The following is a 14825-nucleotide window of genomic DNA, read 5'->3' on the forward strand; positions in this document are numbered from 1 at the left end:
TTTTGAAAGTCTGTATTAATTTGATCAAAAATACAGTAGTACAATAATATTGTGAAAATGTTTTACTGTTTTTGAAAGTCTGTATTAATTTGATCAAAAATACAGTAGAACAATAATATTGTGAAATATTACTATTTTAAAATAACTTTTCTGTTGTTAATATATTTTAAAATGTAATTTATTCCTGTAATGGCAAAGCTGATTTTTTTTTTTTTTTTTTTACGATAGTTCATAATAGTTTTTATAGGTTTTAAAAGCTTTTATATAGTAATAAAATACATAGTGCAAGAAGATGTGGCTCAAGAAACATTTCCCATTATTATCAGTGTTGAAAACAGTTCTACTGCTTATTTTTTTTGTAGAAACCTTGATACATTTTCTTAATGTTTCTTTGATGAATAGAAAGTTGAAAAGAACAGCATTTATTTGAAAGAGAAACGTTTTTAACATTATTAATGTCTTTACTGTATTTTTTTTATCACTTTAATATGCCCTTGCTGCACAAACATAAATAAAAAAATAATAATCTTACTGACCCCATTTCTTTGTGTAACAAGAGCATGCTATGTGTTGTTTTCTCTTGGGATGTGCCTATATTTTTATGGTATCATTTTGCTGGTATTTGCACTGTTTCTGTGGGTGAAAGTTGTTGCTTATTGATATAAATTTTTAATTTTTCTGTTCCTCTTGTGTTATCTTATTTTTCTCTGTAGCTAACAATTGGATAACTTTTATATGCCTTGACTTTACACTGACCAGTTAAAACTGCATATTTCATGTTGTTTTAAAAATTATATAGTTTTGTTTATGTTTTGAGCTTGGGTTAGAGTTAACCCCTGTTCACACTGACAGTGATGAAATCACTGGAGGTCACCAATGCATTACGATGTCAGCCGTAGGCAGCAGATCTGCACTTGGTAGTTGCTGTATAACATTTGCTGCTGCTCATCTGCATAAAGTTAAACTTTGCTCATGTCACCAGAAATTAAAACTGAAAACTCTTGCTGAAAAAAAAAAAAAAGAATGGCTTGTTGCCGCAAATTGCTGTCATTGTGAACATTACTTCTGATGTGATTTAAAAAAGATTTATATGTGTTTATTCTTGATATGCTGTAGTTTGAACTACTTTCTTTTTTTTCCATACATATACGCAGAGAGAAGTTTTAGTACCATCTGAATGGTCCTTCTCAAGGCCTGGATGTGCAGGTGCGTCAGGCAGCGCATGAGAGTGATGGATCTGGAACTGGAAGCAGTGAGGTGAGGGTGGGGCCTCGTCTCTCTCCCTGAGATGTGCCTGAGATGCTGATACAGGAAGAATCTGACACGTGTCTTCCTCACGCATTTTAATGAGTGTACTGCTTCTGTGAAGCTATTAAATGAAATGAACCATTTGAAAGTGAATTTTAGATTTCCGGTCAAAGCGCTCTCTTCCAAGAATGGGTGAGGGGATTGGCGATTGTCGAGTGCCCCTCTCCTACCCCCCAGTATTCACACTAGAACTTCTCGCACACAGCATGGATGATCAAAAGAGGCCAACGGCGGACGACCATTATGCCAATGACACTTTGAGTAAGAGTCTGGAGAACAAAATGACATGACAGCCATTAGGGTTTGAAATTGGGACTTTAAAGGGTGGCTGAAGGATGAATGTCAGGAGGGAATCAAAGGGAGGAAGTTAAATCTTCATAACGTTCGCCGCTCTCCACGAAAAAATAAGTTCTTTGCAAACTAGCTCCCATTCAAGTCCAAAAACAAGAAGACGAGTGTGTCCGTGTAGAATAAAGCAGACGAGGAAGTTGAGTCTGGAGGTTCAGACATGAAAGCTAATAGGGCAACGAAACTCCATTGTGCAGGTGGTTGATCATTAGCGGACAGGTTTTTTAGTCAGTGAGGAGATGCACAACGATATGCTGTGCACATATCAGGAGCTCAAATGATGTGCTGGCTTTCAGACGTGAAGTTATGGAGAAAAGGAAACATTGCCAGACAAAATTGCCAAGTTGAAAATCAATTGGATAGAACAATGAATTCTGAGATGCTTCCCCAGGCCTTTTTCTACTTCTAAGCCTCCTTTTTAACTTAATTGCCAACAAAATCATAGGCCTCTGCGTTCCGTAATGCCGTTTGTGCAGTTTCTAATTCTCCTCCTCAGTCAAACGCCACATTATACCAACGAACGTGGCTAATCAGCTGGATTTTCTGGCGCTGTCCATGCGGCTCATCTCTCCCTGCCAGTGAAAGGAAAAATGCATCTAATGTGTCTCCATGTCACATAATCAAGGATTTTAGAGTGTAAATCTTTGATCTTGGAGAACATTTTCTGATAGGATCAATCCCCCACCCGCTCTTGGCTGAAGTCTTCTGATCTCCCTCCAATTACTGGTGTCAAATGAGTCTGTTTACAGGCTGATTGGATGAGTGCTGTACTGACAGTGCACCTCCCTCTCCCTGGAAAGCCTCATTCCATCCTCGGCCGCCGTCGCACCGATGGCAAGGGCCCCGGCACACAGCTGGAGCTGTTTGGAGCTGCTTCAGAGCCAGTTGTAAGGCGGCCAAGTTGGGGTCTCGAGGGCCTTCCATCTGGTGTGACAGGGCAGGCTCTGGGGCTTGGCTGACAGAGTGCGAGAGCGAGAGAGCCCACAAACCTTACAGAGCCTCACAAATCTTTTATTTATCGGCCTGCTCGGCTCACATTTGCAGTAGTTAGTTAATATGCAGACTGGGCTCCAGGACTTCAAATGGCGCTGTCGAGTGAAGCTGGCTGGATATTAGGGGAGGGGAGGTGGGGGCTCCTCAGCCAGGCGTCCCGCTGAGAACTAAAGGGGGGAGGAGGTCACTGTCCAGCTGCAGGGGAGATCTGGGGCTCTCGTATTCAGCCGTCTTCATATTCATAGCTCCCATCATCATCATCATCATCATTATGAGAATCCCAGCTTGCTTGCGATGCAAAGGAGATCTTAAGAACCATATGACTTGCATCATCACTGATTTCTATGTTGTTTGCCGTGCCCTTAAGGGCAACTCCTGAGGAATTTGTTTTTACAAGCAACAAACGAAGCCTGCAATTAAGGTTTCTTAATTATTCCAGACCGGCATAAAGGTAATGCATGCTTTAAAGTGATAGCTCACACAAAAATGAAAATTGTGTAATTTACTTCAAACCTGTATGGCTTTCTTTTTTCTGCAGAACACAAAATATTTTGAAAGATGATCGAAATATGTTTTATATAGATACAATTAAAGTCAACAGAGTCCAAAACAACACTGAACCCCATTGACTTTTATTGAATAAAAGTTATTTATAAAATAAATAAATACAAAACATTTTCATTTTTGTTCCACAGAAAAAGAAGGTGAGTAAATAATGACAAAATTTTCATTATTGGATTCATTATCCAACCCACACTCACTGGAAATATGTGACTCTGGCTACATTTCTGCAAAACCTGAAATATGTTGCTCCAGGTACCGTGCACTGCACTTTTCAAGCGACATGACCACAAGAGGCACTATAAGCAATATAATTTTTCTCCATTGCAGATGTGGGCTGGTATAATAACTTGTTCAGTTTTCTCAGAAAGTTAAATGTGAGTGTGGCAACATGTTGTTATGTATCACAAACATTTTATTGCAACCAGGCTACTTTTTTGGGGTTTTTTTTGGAGTGTCGCAACTCGTGTTTTACTTGTACCTAAGGACTCTGCAGTGCTGTACCAGGTGCACTACTGAGCAATTTTACTACATCAGAAAAGTCTTACATATTGAACTGGTTATGTGATCCAAATGTCAAAATGTATTAGTTTATAAATGATGCACTTTGATAAAAGTGTTTTGAGGTCATAACATAGTATTGTGCAAGGAACTATGCGAAAAAAATTGCTTTATATTAATCAATCTGTAGACCAAATCAACCCATGTAATCATAATTTGTTGATGTTTTGCTGCCAAAGCATATTTTTGCAGTGCAGAAATGTAGCCAGATTCACAAATTTCCATTGAGAATGGGTTGGATCTATTCCTTTAAAAGTAGTAGGAAAGCATGTGCAGTCCTCATTTGCATAGTCAGTGTCAAGCATTTGCATGAATTCTGGGATATTCCATGCTGCCATCTAATGTTTTGATATGTGAGTGCATTTGGGCTGATGCTAAGTATAAGTAATCAGTGCTGGGGAAATATGTGTAAAATGTCTGGATTAGAAGAAAAAAAAGTAATGCTAATAATAGTTTTTTCACTCAGTAAGAAAAAAGCCTTGACTTGAGTCAAAATATTAACATTTTATTCTTTCACTTACTAGAAAGTCCTGTAAAGAAAAACATTCTTTTCCAGGGAGACAGTTTCATGCTAAAGGAAGGTCAAAACAGAGCTCCGCGTGACATTTTCTTCAAATTTATGGAGTAACAGCATGTCACACTGAATTGTCATGCGATGACACCAATTTGACGTGATGGCTCTTTACGGCTGTCCCTTTCCTGTCATATAGTGCATGCACAGCAGATACAAGAGTTCAACAAGCGCTCCAAAGGGGCTGTCTCATCGCTCACAACGCCACATACACAGACACTGACACAAGCGAAAGCCTTCACCAGCCCACCAAACGTTGAGAAAACAGACTTGACAACAAATTTATAAGATGTAAAATCTCCAGCGTGCACATGAACGCACGTTTAATTCAGTAGATATGTGGTACAAACGCTACGCCATTAAGACTGACCACTCGACGGGCCACTGGGAATTTAGAAAGAGGTGAAACGGTGCAGCCTTTCTATGGCGTTCATGGGAACACAGATGCCAGTAGCACGTCTGTGCTCAGAGCAGTCAGTCTCAGCAATTATTAACTAGGTGGCATCGGGAGCGCTGCTTGGGCTGTTCAACAGCTCCCTGAGCTCTTTAAGGAGCTCAAGACATATTTTCCAGCAGGCCCTCTGGAGCATCGCTCTTCACACATACGCACTCTCCCTCTCTCGCCTTGTCACTCGTCCCTCTCCTCCTTATTTCTCCGGTTGTGTCCTCTTGGATCCAATTTGCAACTTAGCATCACCCCTGTTTGCTGGTTTTCTTCTGGTCTTATCTTATCTTGTTACACACTCTTCAGGCTTTGTGGTTAAATTATGTATTAAGGTCAATGTCAAAACATGGAAGATATGTAATCTACAGGGAGTTTCCTTTTATTCATTATTACAGTGAAGGCTGAGCACAACTGTCAGAGAGCCGAGGATGTGCGCAGCATGGAAGCTTGCTGCACAGCGGGGCTCTTCATAGCCCCTTCTCCCGCCTCTCTCCCAGGACAGACCCCTTGATAGATTTACCCAGCTAACCCATCTCACTTAAAAAGTTCTCTCTTCTCTGCTCCAATCTGAAAGCTGTCAAGCGCACCTATATAGTGGTGTCATTTATCTAAAGGAAGACGCACGCACTTGAGACGCGGGAAGATGTCATCCGTTCAGTTGTGTTTTGGGATCTTCTAACAGGGGACTTGCAGTTGGCTTGCGGGTGGGAGGCGCTTTCTTTTTGGGAGGATCTCGAGGAATGTGACACCTTTGTACGTATATATGTCTCAAATTAAACTTAAGTGACGTTGGGAATGGGACGTCTCTGCTGCGTTTTGTCTGAAGGTGTACCGCTCGTGCAAACGTGACCCCCCGGCATGGCTCGCGTCCGCTGTAGGATCCGGGACCCAGACTGATGGGTAAATCCCATCTCTGCGGCATGCTAAGCAAAAAAGCAAAAAAAACAAAAAAAGCTTGATAAATTTGAGCCAACTCTCTCTGGGGCAAGCATAATTATTTTCTGATTAGAGTCATTCAGTTATACTTTGGTCCTTTCCAGAGCCACCGGCATGCCTGGAAGAAGCGCACTCAGTCATGCTAACAATTACACAATTAGCTGTGCAGTGCAATCCATGCAGGGAAATTCAGCTCCAGCTAACAATCCACCCTCCTACATGCATCGACCATAACAATTATCATTTGTGGGGTTTTATGGTTCTCTGATGCTGATGGGGGTTGGAATAATGTGAGTTCACCCTGATGTTTAACCCACCCACTCCTCTCTCATTATTTCTGCTCCATTGTGAATACCATAAACGTCTCGATAACCGCAATGATAAACAGTTGAGACCGAGAAACAATTGTTCCCATTATGGGGAGAGTAATTGAGAATATCCCTTTCTCAGTGCTTTGTAGATGCTCTTCAGGGACACATTGTCCAAACGGTCAACAGCAGCGATATTTTTTCATTTAGATTCACTTGTGAATGTGATTACTTACGGAAGGATCCTCACTGGCTCTCATTATGCCTGTAATATAAAATCAAGCTCTTTATTTTATATTGTACAGACACTTTCAAACACAATTACGTCAATGTAAAATCTAATATTAGGTGTCAATTACTGATTTTCATTATATCTTCCTTTGTTTTCCTCACGAACAAGTCCTGCAGGTTTGGAGCAATGTGAGAGTGGGCAAATGATGATAGAATTTTCATTTTTGGGTGAACTATCACTTTAAAGTGCAACATAGCAGTGTAGTGTCTGACCGCCACCCTGCGAGACTCATTTGGCGACATCATAAAAACGTTTTAGATGTTTATGTATTTGTTGACTTGAATACAGCCATGATGCAATTATAATGATACAATATTTACACTCAATCCACCACCCAGACTCAGTGAGCCGAACTCGTTCTTGCTCAACATGGCGACGCAATGCAGCAGCTCTCAAATGACACAAATTTGTTTCTAAATACCAAGTTTCTGACACGGAGGCCAGGGAGAAGTCTGACATTTTTTTGCAGACGGTGGACCTCCTATACATACTTGATCTCATGTCTCTCTGGAGCATTAGCATCTCTTTGTTTTGCTGAGTAGTTTGATGATAAACCCTCTGTAGCCGAGCCAGAATTCTCAGCAAGCTCACGACCCATCCTGAGGTTTTTTCACAGACCAGACGTCCGCAATGAGCATGCATTTTAAATTAAAGTTAGATGAAAAAGTAAAAACCTTCTCATCTGGCCAAATGCATAATGAACGTAGCCTGCTGAACTAATCACGCTCGTCCAATGCAACAAGACAGGCGATAGACGCCAGAGATAGAAGCCACGTTTTCTTTTTATCCTTGCTTTCTCTCCTCTCGTCCTAGTGGAGTGATAGCACCGTTGCGTTCTTAACCTCGCGTGTAGAGCGTGGAGAATAACTTGTGACTTGTAAGCCTAATTAAGGAATCCTCCCTGACCTGCACACCCAGGCCTCGTCAGAAATCTAACACCAGAGCTGATTCAACATGAGCTACACACCGGGCAGGACCCAGCACTAATGAATACTAATGAATAATAATTACAGGCTCTTTGGCACCCAGACGCACTGCAGGGACAAATGCTAATACGCTTTAAATGTACACCACTAGGAATGACTAGCGGGTTCAACATGCGGCAGATTAGCCGAAGGGCCGATGCAAACTCAAGGTGAAGGATGAAACATTTCTCGCCGACGAAATTATGAGCATATTGGTTTGTTTTTCAGTGATGGGGGCGAAGCCATTGATCTAGAGAATTTAGGCCACATGAGAGCAGACGAATCTCGGGATGTGGCGCTCCTAGCGTGTCTGTTTGTGACACCTTTTAATTGGCAGCATTAGAGCTCATCAGCGAGCAGACTGTTGTTTGTGGTGAGAGCGCTCTCTCCTAGTGCTTTTGTACTCGTTCTCGCATGGCAGGGAAATTAAACTTTGTGGTGTTATTTTTTTCCCCACTGTTTATTCTTTTGATCTGTGTGTACATTATTCGCAGCTCTTTGAATTTAAATTTCACTGTCATGTTTCTCTTTTCATCACACTGATGGTTGCAGCTCTAATAATATTCAGCTTTTAAGTCACTGCAGAATGTTAATTAGATTCTCTCTTTTTTTAATTAATACGTCCCTGCAGGTTTCCTTATCAAACCATTTTTACCACCGTAAAATCACACACTTTGTGTCAATAAATTACTGTAAGATTCTACAAATAAAATGACACTGAAAACAATAAGGTGTATGAGAGCTATGTTTACATGCGCAGCATATTGCTTAATGTACTGCATATGTGATTCAGAAATGTTCACTTCCAAATCTAACCCGAGAAGTCATAATGCTTAGCATGCTCTTGCGAGGTTAGTGCAGTGCGGTTACCTCACGCTTGTATTGCTAGGTATTAGTGCTAATGTGTGTTGCTCTGCCTCCCTAAATGCTAGTGTTGTCCAGCAGCTTCTACTGTCCCATCTATCATCTTCAGCGGTGAGCCAAGGATTCTGGGATAGAGGAGCCACGTACTGGGCTGTGATAATGAAAGGTCACAAAGGGGGTGGAGTGTTGAAATTGCTTTACTTTACAATGAAACATGCTCAGCCCAAGCAGTGCCATACCCGAGGAACGCGGTCTGAAGCAGAGGTAGAATTTCAAATGGTCTCATGGCCGCTGAGACGATAGATTTGTTTTCAGCACTGCGCTGAATGGAAGACGGCGAAGCCCATTAGGCATTCACGTGGGTTTTGGGTTGTCACATTTTGTATATTTTTCGTATAAGTGAAAATGATTTGTTGTAGTTTTGTTGATTGGCTTAATTTTTCTAAAATCCTGTGTAAAGTTCATAGTCTTGATTAAATCAAATTGAATTTTCAGTGCTTATGGCAAATATAATCTCTTTGCTGTTTATTTGTATATATTTTAACTTTATTATAACTATTTGAATTCGGAATTAACATTTTAGGTTTTTGACATTTAGCACCATTTTCTGTTTTCATCCTAATGCAGTAAACACTGCATGTCAGCAAAATGCACTTTGTGTTTCAGTTTAAGGTAATGGGCGTCCACATATTTATTATCAAAATTTGCTTAAATGCATTTATATAAATAAACCTGCCTTCAGTGTGAAGTATCAAAAAATAAATTGGAGAAGTTTTTCCCAAAAATATGTGCCGGGGAAAAAAAGAGCGGAAACATTTCACTTTGTTCACTGAAGAAAACTGATATTCACAGACCAGAAAATATATATATATATATATATATATATATATATATATTGGCGTTTATTATACTTTATAATGAACTGATTCACATCTTGCTGAGAGGTAATTAATACGGGGAAATCTTGAATTAAAGATGTAAATCTTGACACTTTGGCAGGGGGGCCGGTAAGGGACAGTAGTCTCCAAGGCCTGAATTATTCTTAGCATAGACCAATTAACACCATGTATCTTCTTTTATGTTCAGTTCAATTAAGAGCCTTTACAGTTTTTAAGTTCTTTTCTTCTTTATAGTTGGAGAGTGTCAGAAACACAGATCAAAGCCAAACGCAGCAGTCCGTGCACCATAGGTAAATCTGCTTTGCATAAGAATCTGCATGTTGCTACAAAGGTTTTCCTTCCAATTTTGCATGAATTAAAAAACAGGAAGGGAGCAGAAATGAGGGAGAGAACCCACAAAGCAGTCTATTAATCTGCTCTCAAATCTCCCTACATATCTACTACTCTGACAGCTGAGTACCTCGATAGCTCAAACCCCAGCAGACCGACACCGGCTGTAGAGAACAATTTTACTTTTTGTCATTCCACGACCGTTCCTTGTGTTTTATTTTGATTTGCAACCGAGCCGGCCAGGGTTGAAAGTAAATGAATGGGCCTAAATAACTGGATTGTGTCATTTTTTTAAACACTCAAGTTAAAGAAAATGATTTGCAGTTTATTTGTTAATAGTGATAAGGGATCAACAAGCTTTTATTTTTGGAGGCAACCAATAAAAGAGTGTTTGTCTCTGTCCTCTTCATTCTTTTGTGTTTTATTTTGCTTTTTTATTGGACTGACAGTTGTGTTTTTCTCACCACAGGAGCTTCACACTTGATGTTGAAATTCAATCTCAAAACCTGTTTAGAAAATTACTGCATCTACTAATTTTCCTGCTGGGAAGAGTGTCATGACTGCTTTATGCTTATATTTATTTTACATAGGCCACTGTAGATTTCATTCTTAATTATGCTTCTCGGGCAGATGGATGGTTTCTTGAAAAGATCCCTGCTGCATGCTGTGTTAGAATCGTCCAGTGATATGGAATGGTCAACATATATCATAATCATATTGAGAGATGACGTCCAGGGAGGGGCACAGCCTCAGGGTGGATAGATGCTTTCAGGGCAACATAATAACACAAACAACCTGTTTTTCAGCACCCCTAATTGCTGCGCTTTAATTGTATTAAGCAGTGAAATATCAATAAATCAATGGGCAAATGAACTGGGCAACTATGAGCAATGACTGTTTAGTGTTGCTCTGTATTATTCTATTGATGTTCCACTAACGGCCGTCCTTGAGATATTGAATGCTATTCAACCCAGGCGCTGACATCATAATAGAAGGCAGCGTTGAGCAGTCTGGCCCGTGTGGACAGTCGCTCTCTGCGGCATGTTTTCTCAGTTGTATACTTGCTTTTGGAACCCTAGAGTGACACTAGTTTTATGAAGTGTACATTTGGACTTTTATGTGAATAATAAAAGTTATTTTATCTAAAAAAAAAAATCTTTTCATATAATGTACTGTCCTTGTTTATAGCTAACATTCATTGTGCAGCTGATCTGTCCCAGATTGTCTCTTAGCTGCGAGATCTGGTTAAATGGAACCGTTTAATGACACAAGACAAGAAATTGTAAATATATAAAAGTGTAATTAAGAAGTAAGCTGAATTATTCAAGAATCAAATGTTTCAGCTTTCTGGACTGGCATAATTACACAAATATTTGTTTGAATACTAGAAAAATTTTGTTAATTCTGTCCTCCAAACTACAATTAGGCCTACAATTACAATTTATTTTTTAAGCCGTGTTGTGACATCATAAATCAACTAATATATATCAATACAAGGCTCAGCTATATAATGAAGCTAGATTGTATCAGAATATAAGCTGACCTGTGTTCTAAAAAAAAAAAAATGCTGGGGAGAGTGTTTGATCATTTTGCCTACTATCATTCACAGTTTTTCTTTCTGTTTCTTTCATTTTTGTGTGCTTCATAATTGTTTATCATTTCAATTTTGCTGAAAAGTAATTAAATATTTAATGCTAGGCTCATATTGTGACAACCAGCGCCACTACAATGTCAACATGTGCTCACTTAAATGTATCTTTTTAGGCCAGTAACACTGGAAATTGTTAGTTAAGACTTAAATATTTGTTCACAGAAGTACCCTAAGAAATATAAAATAGTGTATATAAAATATAAAACAAACATGGACAACTAGACCCAGTGTGCCCTAAATATAGCATATATTTTAATTTCAGGACAAAGAAGCAGTCAGTGACCCTGTGTCACTGGTAATAATTTGACAGAAAGGCTTTTAATGTTTGATATCTAGAGATATGTAAAAAGTCATGTGAAAAAAAAATGTTGTCAGTTTGTTCTTGACCCACTATTTTTTAAGAATTTGTATTATGTGTGTTGTAATAAAAGCTTTGATGTTTTTTTTTCTATGGCAAGTTTATTTTAAGCCTATTTTAGTGCTCTTTCACCTTCATGTGAGTGTTTCTGACTGTTGACAATTGCCATTTTAATCTAATGTTCAAAGAATTCTTTTATAAGATAGCAGGCTAATTCAAATATCAAAATATTTTGGCAGGTGTGATTTCTTTGTTGGTTTGTTTTCCTAACCTCGGTGTCTCTAGGTATTATTAAGTAAAAATCTTTGCTCTGTTGTCTGTTTGAAGATATAAATAGCGTGTACTGACATCTAGTGGAGTAATTATGCCACAGCATTTTTCAATTGAACCAAAGTCCAGACACTGTACGTGCTAGTCATTCAACTTCTGACAAGCTGTTCCAGTGACAGTACACACATTTTTACTATAATATTCAATCAGGAAACAAACAGGCTTAGCCTGCGAAAAGTTGGCAAATATATTTCTGGCACTTGTGTAATCAAATTATGTATAATGGTGCTGTGGCTGAAAACAATTTTAAGAAAGCCGACGTTGATCTGTATCAACATGCGTGTCCTTTAATTGTCTCGCAATTTGAGTAAACAAGAACAACGAAAACGAGCAAAACATGTTGCAAATCAAGCATGCAAATAAGAGGATTTATTCGCATATCCTGCGTGCACTAGCACAGTGGGAATCAGTCAGGCTTGTTCTCGATGGCCCTCTTTTTCCCTGCTGTGAACAATGTGTTCTGTCAGTGATTAGCAATAACACAGACAATGAATGTAATTTCTGTCGGAGGGCACACGTGCAATATCAGACCTTGAATAAGCACATGTATGCGCACACATTTCTGTTGTCTGTGCCTCCCATACACAGGTACAGACAGTTTAAGATGTTTTTGATATTTCACATCTGAGTGATTTCATATGCGTACAGCCTCCTGCAGATGCAGGATTTTTGCAGATGCTTGAGAAGAGCAAAGCAGGACGTCACTGCAGTCTCCACTGTCTACATGCTGCACAGGTACACATGCTGCTGCTCCTGGGGTTGCTAATGTAATTGCTTTACATTGATTCTGTCCGACTAGACGGCTTGTTTTCATCCTTTTTCAGGGAGCAGTGCCAAGGCTGTAGCCTCTTGTGATGTGAAAAGTATGTGTCCTTTTCAGCACATATCAAACAGATACTTCCTCGCATGATATGATGGCTAAGAAGGGTATACTGTCCTCGAAAATATTTTTTTTAACGTCTCATTTTGCCATACAGTCAGCCATATCTGTTTCCATGGCACCGTACATTTGTAACTGAAGCACTTTTGAGTGGATTGACTCACGGCCTAATTATAAGAACCAGATCTTTACATCCCAGACGTCATGACAAAAGTCTCTGAGAAGGTGAGGTGGAATAATGTTTTAGGAATAAGACAGAACACGTTTCCATGAGATCATGTGATCTGACAGACACAAGACCCCTGAGCTGCAGATATATATACATATATTTCCATAAAGCGTTAACATTTTGAAAGAAGAAAAAAAAACTAGTAAATTTGAGAATGAATTACAAAGAAACGTATACATTTATATGTATACATGTTTTAAATTTTAGGTAATAATATAGGCTATATACATATACACACACTCACACTATATACACAGAGACCCATACTGTATAATATGTAGGTAATGTAAAATTCAACATCTATCTATATATATATATATATATATATATATACATACATATACATATATCTCTGCACATGAACCAGATGGAAACACTTGTTAGGGTGAATTTTTGAGAACTTTTGGAATTTTTACACACATAGCCATGCTCACAGATTAGATCCTGCTGTGGTCAAAGGAGACATTCTTTGGCAGAGATAAAGAGAATATTGCCTCTATTGAAAGATCACAGTTTGCTGCCTTTGATAAGACATCACTGAATTTTCATGCTCATTAAAAAAATTACGTTTAAATGTGTGATTAATTTCATGACAAATTGTGGCCCGTTTAAAATAATAATAACATAATTTCTCACCTTAAATGGTTATTATTAATACTTAGGCAGAAAAAGTAATTCAACACGGTATTACTGGTGACAATTTGCCTCATGTTCAATTCAAGCTCTAATTTTGTGGGCCATTAATGGTTGTTAATTGCAGTCTCTTTCATTTTATTGCAAGTTACTTATTTTCCTGTGCATATCGGTGAATAGAAGTTGCTTTTACACAAAAAGCTAGATCAACTGTATAATGTATAACTTAAACCTGGTCTGTCTAATTGGATTGGATTAAAAACAATTATTTAAAGACTAATTGCAGACCCCTTCTCTTTATTTCTGTTGTAAATGTGACTATATAAACTATTGCCTTTTAGTTTGTCATTGTACAGCATTCAACTCAAATTCTTCAGATCATTCATATTCTAAAAATCTGAACGTTAGCTGTGCTGAGCTCAGACTGTAGCCCTGAATGACAACCTTTATGACATTTAAACTGTATTTATACTTCCATTGATTTTCGTGATGCAGAGGCGAGTTAAATTCTCAATCTACACCTTGTCACTCACATCAATGAGATATTACACCACTGTAAATACATCTGAACCACAACTACCACAGTCTACCTGAGCACGAATCCACTGATAACTATGATGGGAGTTGTTGGACTGATTCTTCACGCAGTCAAATCCAATGCCTTCTAATCTTCTCCTGCTTTTTCTGAATTATTCAAAGAGATCTTGAAGCAACAGAGGCGTCTCGACAGCGAGCAAAGCTCCCTATGAGAGAGCTTCAGATAATGTGAAATGAATGATGAAATTCTGGGAGCTGAAATGAAAGAGTGATGTGATGCGTGTTCAAAGGTGGGGCCCGGGTCCCCAGGCCCCTGGGGGCTCAACCAGCCTCTTTTACCTTTTTTAACCATGGGATGAATATGCTGTAACGTCTTTGGCAAAATTAACCTAAACCTATTTCCACATTCACGTGGCAGGTCAGGGAAAGAAACGGCTCTTTGTCCAGCATTATGGGGGAACCGCATGACTTTTCTTCTCATGTTTGAGGAAAAAAAACCTAGATTGAAATCTTAAGTTAATTAATAGATGAAACACATTTTTCTAAAATAGGTTACTCATTTTTGTAGGAAGCATTTAGGGGACAATTTAGTTAATGCATGAAATAATTCACGCCATGATGTAATGTCCATTCCTTTTTATCTTGAAAGGAAACTGCCTTATCTGCCTTTAAATAGTTAATAGCACATCAACAAACAAATAGCTTTAAATACCGCGATGTTCTTCGATTAATATTGATGACATGCTACTTGACCTTGGTACTTGAGTGTGATTAAATAAAACAATAAAAGGAATATGCGCATAATTATGTTTACAGTTCAGTACCT

Source organism: Sinocyclocheilus anshuiensis, unplaced genomic scaffold (genome assembly GCF_001515605.1).
Source record: "Sinocyclocheilus anshuiensis isolate Anshui unplaced genomic scaffold, SAMN03320099.WGS_v1.1 scaffold628, whole genome shotgun sequence".
In the NCBI taxonomy this organism is placed as follows: Eukaryota; Metazoa; Chordata; class Actinopteri; order Cypriniformes; family Cyprinidae; genus Sinocyclocheilus; species Sinocyclocheilus anshuiensis.